This window comes from Falco naumanni, chromosome 2, assembly GCF_017639655.2.
Source record: "Falco naumanni isolate bFalNau1 chromosome 2, bFalNau1.pat, whole genome shotgun sequence".
NCBI lineage: Eukaryota > Metazoa > Chordata > Aves > Falconiformes > Falconidae > Falco > Falco naumanni.
The window spans coordinates 14,743,728-14,750,758 of NC_054055.1; positions in this window are offsets into that span (position 1 = coordinate 14,743,728).

Sequence of the window (7,031 nt, forward strand, 5' to 3'; positions counted from 1 at the left end):
ACTATATGAAATAGGGCTCTCTGTAGTTGCAAAATTCTGAATTACATAAACAAGCCGTTTCTCAAATCATAGGTCTTAGAAGAAACTATGTTATAGAAAAATCCCAACTATATTCAGTAGGACTGATCACACTGAGCTTTTTACTGGATGACTGTGTCGTAGGCATGTGCCTTTAGCCTGAACTCCCTTTGTAGTTACACCATCCAACAACAGCCTGATGCAATATCCATTAAGGGAAGCACAAGAAATGATTGCACATGTTTTTGTCTCTTTCCCTGGGTGCTAAGCTCAGCTGCTCACAGCAGTGTGATTTAAAATCTTATTATTATAAACCTTGGCCGGAGGGCCTTCCGACTAACAAAGGAGTCACAGAACTAAAAGCACTAATAAACCCAGAGATGAAAAACAGCTTCTGCTACGAGAATCAGAAGAGAGAAAGAAACAGGACAAGAAGGCAAAATGTATAATTGTCTCAGCTTTTCCTTGGGGAAGCAAGAATTCCCCTCCATTGTTCAAGGTAAGATTGACCTGCAAGCTTTTGATGGGAAATCCAAAGTTCTGGGAGGTGGCTGAGGGCCAGCTGAGGAAAGACAAGGACACCGGAGATTACTGGAAGAAGCTGCTGTAGACAATACAGACAAAACTCCCTTTGGAAGGACAGACATACAGACAGTCTAGTAGGCTGAGGCAGGCTGAATATGTTGTCATGTTTCTGGAGTCTACACAAACCATAGGGACTAGCTGCCCAGCAGCAGAAGCTGCAGCAGTGGTGTGCACAACTAGAAGTACAAATCACTGAAGAGTGATTTGGGTGTTCTTCCATTAGCATCCAAAGCACCAAGATGAATTTTTAAAAATTTATTTTATTTTTTGATTTTATAGATTCAGGCATCTGGGTTGGGTTTTGTTTCACCTGACATCAGACCTTCTCACTGTAGCTGAGTTTCCTTTGGAATCAGCGGAGACAAGGTTTCTTGTTGTCTGCTGATTACAGATGGAGCTTCACAGAGAAGAAATCTTTAGAAAAATAGACTAAAATATATCAGAAAATTTAACATTAGAAAATATTAGTTTGAATAACCAGACCACATAAAACATTCAGGTTATATCTGCACAGGTAAAATTAAGAAGGCCAAGATGCAGGCGTAAGCAGATATCCATACTGCTTTATTTTTTTCTCTCTTGTGAGCTTGCTAGGCTAAACAGTTATATTTACTACCATAAATGGAGCCTAGGAACCAAAGGCACCTACTAGGACCAGTCATGATGAGCATGTGATGAGACAGAGGGATGTTTGATGTGCAGGTAGGTTCCTCCCTCCCACTCCAAGAGTGACAGAGGAGCACAGAACTGAAGGGTATGGTCAAGGGCAGATGTAGTGTACTTGCCACAGATGGAGGCTGTCTTACATGAGGCAAAAGAGATGTAGAGCACTGAAAATTTTCATTATGCAGTGCCATGGGACAACTCACTTTGGTCATGTCATGTGCAAAGAAGGAAGTACAGGGTGTAGAGGTGCAAGGCAGGCAGCTGGGGACACCTGTAAGCAGAAATGTTACACAAAATTTCAACTTCTGCTCTGCAGTGGTATTAACAAGGACAGGACAACAGTGGGTGTATGTGACTATCCAAACAGATCCCGAGGAATGCCAACAACAATTAAAAAGAAACCTGAAAACAAAATAATGGAGAAACATAACCCTTCCCCTGTCTGTGACATGGCATGATTCAATGGGACATGCTGGCTGGGCAGGACATATACTCCATACATCAGGGGAATGTGATATTAAATATTGGTGAAAGGAAAACATCTGTATAATATTAGACGCATGGAAGAAAAACCAGTACTGGCACTGAGAGCCTTAAAAGTGTTCAACCTGATAAAAATCTTAATAGTGATAGAGCCATGAAGGGACACTTTGTGTACTGAATATCCTCAGTAAGCATTTCCTGAAGTGTCTGAAAGCAGAGCTTCATTCTGCAGCATCCAAATAGACCCTCAATCTGCAAATTCAGCGTCAGGAGTGCATGTGCTGGAGGATTAGCACATGCAGTGAGGCCAGAAGCAGTGACAGGACTTCATTGTTTTGCACATTAGACTTTAATGGAAAAAGAAAATAAGTCACGAGAACAGGTTATTTGATTAGCTCTGATCCAGACAGGAGGAGAAACTCCTGGCATAATCAAAGGCAACTGAAACCACCCGACAGGCAAAAATGCTAACAGAGACTTGCGATACTGAGTCCATTGCAGTAGGCACACAGTGCATGTACTGGCGCACTTGGACTGCAGTGCAGTGTATCATTTTCACCTCACCTGTTGGGCAAGAGCATTTCCAGGGATTTGGTACAATATCTGCACAGATGATATTTTAGGAAAAGGTGTGTGAAATACTGGAAGAGTGAAGGGAATTGAAATCTTGTCAACCATGCTCTAGTAACATGAAAAACAAACCCCATTCTATTCATACAATGCAGCTGGCATCACCTGAAACTGGTTCATAGCAATGGCAAGAGAATGTATGAAAGGGATATTTTGATCATGTTTTAGAAAAGGGAAACATCACAACTGAACCAAAAAGAATAATAAAATTACTGTCAGATGATCTGCTTAAATAAAAGGCACTTGGGTTGTTGTATTCTTTTGAAATTATTTTGATGAAAGGAGAAAAATGACTGATCCTAAGGATTCCAAATATGGTGGTTTAGGAAGAACATATTATTCTGGTAAAATGGGAAAGGAAAGCCTGAATTTGAAAGCCCTGATAGAAGAAGTGATTAATGACTTCTGCATTTGTGAAGAGTACCAGAAACAGAACGGCAGGGGACTTCTGACAGATGTGGCAATGTGTGTGTAGCATCTACCCAAGCCTTATGACCCACACAAACAGTGTTACCGCTAGGGCTGTATCAAGGTTGGCCAGGGAGGTGGTAGATGCCCCATCCCTAGAAGCATTCAAGGTCAGGTTGGGCAGGGCTCTGAGCAACCTGATCAAGTTGAAGATGTCCCTGCTTATTGCAGGGGGGTTGTACTAGATGACCTCTAAATGTCCCTTCCAACCCAAACCATTCTAGGATTCTATAAACCTATGAATAACACTATGAGAGTGCTCATGTTCATTATAAGAAAAAAATAAATCCCAAACTGTAAACTCTAGAGCTCTAGTCCTAGGGCAGACATGCCTTTTGTACTTAATTCGGCATTCCTGCATTTCCAAAGAACCTAGTAGATGTTCCTGCCTCAGCTATTCCCAGCTGCATTGTCTATTTCACTTCTAGGAGGACACAAGGGAGACTCTTTTTGAAGATAATTTCAAATTTTATTTGAGGATTTGGTTAGGCTTTTGTCCTGGTCCAAGCCAAGAGGCATTTTTACCCCTGAGATTTCAAACTTTAAAACTTTTTTTTTTATTATATATTGTCTATCCTATGAAATAAAATACCTGTCATCCTGTCATCAGGGCTTCTGGAAAAATGAATAATTGCTGAATTCACTTTGTTCTGGTTAGCTCTAGCCCAGTTAGATTTTGGGGGGGGGGTGGGGGGGTGGGGTGGGGGTGGTAGGGGTGGTGGGGGCGGTGGTGTGTGTGTGTGATTATGTCTGTCTTATGTTCTTTGTTCCTGTACTGCATGTTCTCAGTTGGAAACAGATCAGACAATCATTTTGACAGGCAGGCAGGTGGTACTATTGCACTGGTGGTACCATATCTGCACTGTTCATGTGCTCTCAGATTGAAATAACTACCCTTTCCCTCCCTGGTCTAGGTTTATATAGTAGCAGAGCCTGTCTCCATCCATGCTTCAAAACAATGTCCTCTCTCATGATTACTGTCTTGTTCCTGTAGTGGCTTATGGTCTAGAATATTGATAGTTGCAGTATTTGATTCTATGAATAAAAAGGAAACAAAGAGCTGTAATACAACTTGAAAAAGAATTAAAGGGGAAGTTATGCTGGCACAGCTGCTGCGTGGTTGACTCAGTTATCCATCAAAAACCATCTGAGGTGCCCTGGAGATGCCCATCTGAGATATCCATGTACAGCTGTCTAAGACACAAGACCTACAAGAGACCTGTGCCCTTATGAATTAGCAGGTGACAGCCAGGTGGGATTAGAGACCTGAGGGCATCTCCAACGATACCAGACTCTTGTACATGGGTAACTGAGCAAGTCAGTGGTGAACACAGTCACTGGGATCTGGAGAAAAGCTTATCTCAGCCTAGACTAGCTTTTGCTTTGGTGAATGGCTCTCCAGACTGATACTTTTGCATTATTTGGCATGTCTTGGTGCATCTGAGAAACCCATGTGTGCAGGCAGACATGACACAGGACCCATGAGACACCAAAGGCTTTCAGGAGTGGGGATGCCATACAGATATCAAATAGCAGTAGACATCTGACCTGTGGGCAACTGTCATCAATTTTCTAAACCAATTTTCTAAATTTTGCCGTTACTGTAATGACTTAAGACACATTGATCTCCTGGTTACCCTTGGACACTTAGGGGGATCTACAAAAAGGAACTGAATATTACCCTGTGTGTTGACTTCCTTACAGCGTTTTTCACTGTGTAGAGCAGGAGAAAAATACCAAACAGTGAGTTGCAGGAAAGCTGTTCAGATTAATCATTCAGATTAATTCAGAATGTTTTCCTTTTGCTTAACGAAAAAGAGCGTGAATTTAAAAATAACATTTGATTCTTCTTTTGAACAGCTTTTTAAGAGAAAGCCATATGGCACAACGTGAAAGTTTTAAAAAAAGATGTTGTAGTCTTGCTTTTCAACCTTGAATCCAATGAAATTGTAAAATGTATGTTTAGATAAGGTGAACCTTTGTAAATTAAAGGAGCTTTGTGTAAAAAAAAAACCAAAACAAAACTGAATCCTCAGCCCTGTGAAGTGAGTATTTTATAGAAGTTCTAAAATACTTGTTACAATTTATTTATGTCCTTATCTGCCTAGGTTTCCTAGCTGTACTTGTCATGTAATTTGTTCGTAATTCATGTGTTTTGATTGCTCCTAAACTTATCATTTGCGAGTAGCAGTAAAACTGAGCAAACTATGGCTGTAGTTAGTGTATTTTGACCTGCTACCTTAGGGTGTTGAAGGAATAGAAATTAGAAGTACATTCAGCATTTTAGTGAATAGCCATCAATACTTCATATGCCTTATGTAATTGATGAGTGTTTTTCCTGGAAAGAAAGGGTATTACTGAGTCTATTATGTTAGTAAAATGTTTCAGGTTTTATTTGCAATGACTGAACCTGCTGAAGACTTTTAATGTGATCCTCAGAGTGAAAAAGTGGATTGAAAGACAGATTGGTAAAAGAAAGACAAACTGTTTCCTATTTTATTTCAGGAAAAAAGACAAACTAAATTAGTGCATTTTTAAATTCAGTTGGGAATTCTCATTTATAATTTACAGCTCTTGGAAATACTTCATGTCTTTAAAAAGATGACATGGTAATTCTGTAATTGTGTTGCTGGACAGATCCCTTTGAGAAATACAAGGAACAAAAGCGATCAGATCCACCCTGAGTATTCCACCCATCCCTTCCAATTCACAAACTTTAAGAATTCTAAGACTCAGATTTTCTCCTCTTTATAGGTGAGGAGGCATGCTATCTTACTTAAAATTCTGATAGCAGAAAAATTAGCTTTTATCAGTACTTCAGTTTACCCAATATTTCCTGGCTTCGATTTTATCCATAAGTCGCTTTGAAGCCAGTCAGTACAGGCACTGATGTTTGGTGATTGCTAAACATGGATCATTTCAGCTCTGATTCATCATAACTAATTCAGCTGAGGTATCTAATTTGGGAACCTGGTTGCCTGAGGGTCTCTTTATAATTTATGAACTTAATAATTGCTGAGAGGTGAGATGAATCGAAGCCTAATTACAAAGATGTGAAGCTTTTGCATTTAATATAGGTAGAACGTGAAAAAAAAATAAAAAAATACCATTAACCCCACCCCCCTCAGTAAATTCAATGCTGAAGATTGGTATTAGTGAATGAGTTTTCACCATGCCAGCAAATCAGCGTTTTAAACAAATATCATCAGTTGCCACGCTCCTTCCACAGCCAGTAGCAGCCTGTTTCAATCACTCATGTCGCTCATGTCATGAGCACTGACAGCTCCCCTTCTCCTTCCAGCTTTCCTTTCTCTATTCTGCTTCTACATCTTCTGCAGCTGTTTTATGTTTCTGCCTAAACTTGTAATGCTAGATAATGAGGCAACCTATACCCAGATGCGGTGTGACTACTTTATATGCAGATGAGCCTAATGCAGACACACTTATTCCCAGGGGAAGTGGCAGTCTCAGATCTCCAAGTAGGTGCCGAAGTTCCCCAGACAGCTACTGGGAGAGGCAGGTTCACCTCCAAAGCACAGAGATGCTGCCCTAGCTATCTTTCTATAGACTGTACAGGGAATACCCTCAAGTGTGGGGGCTGAACCAACTGAAAAATATAGTATTGGCTCCAGAGGACCCAGGTGAAGCTGAGCACTCGTATGCGCAGAAGGGAGGGAGCCTGACAGTGCCTGGGACAGAGGGAGACCTTGATTTTCAGCCCATACAACTATGTCTGTTATAAACCTCAGGAAGTCTTGGAATAAGTTTTCCCTGTCCTGGTGATGCTGCCCTAAGCACTACCTGCAGCTCCCTCTTGCTGGGTATCTTTCTGTCCTGCCTTTGACTGTGCATGTTCTCCTGCCTCACCTTTGGCAGGCAAGGTGCAGCACACTCACAGATTACAGGCACGTAATAGCTCACATTCACTAATTTAAAAATGAATTTTAGAAACTCACAATTCCCCAAATCTTTTAATGAGGAAAAGGTATTGGCAGGCAGCGAGTGAATTTGATTTCCGTGAAGAAACATGTAAAGTAAAATATATATTAGAATAAGTACTTAATGATTCAGTTTAATATGGAGTGCTAATTTCATGTTTCAGTATGACTACTTGGCTTTTCATTTTTCTAGTGTTAGAAGTTACACAGGACCCTGGTTAATTTTTCCAAGCCATAACAAGG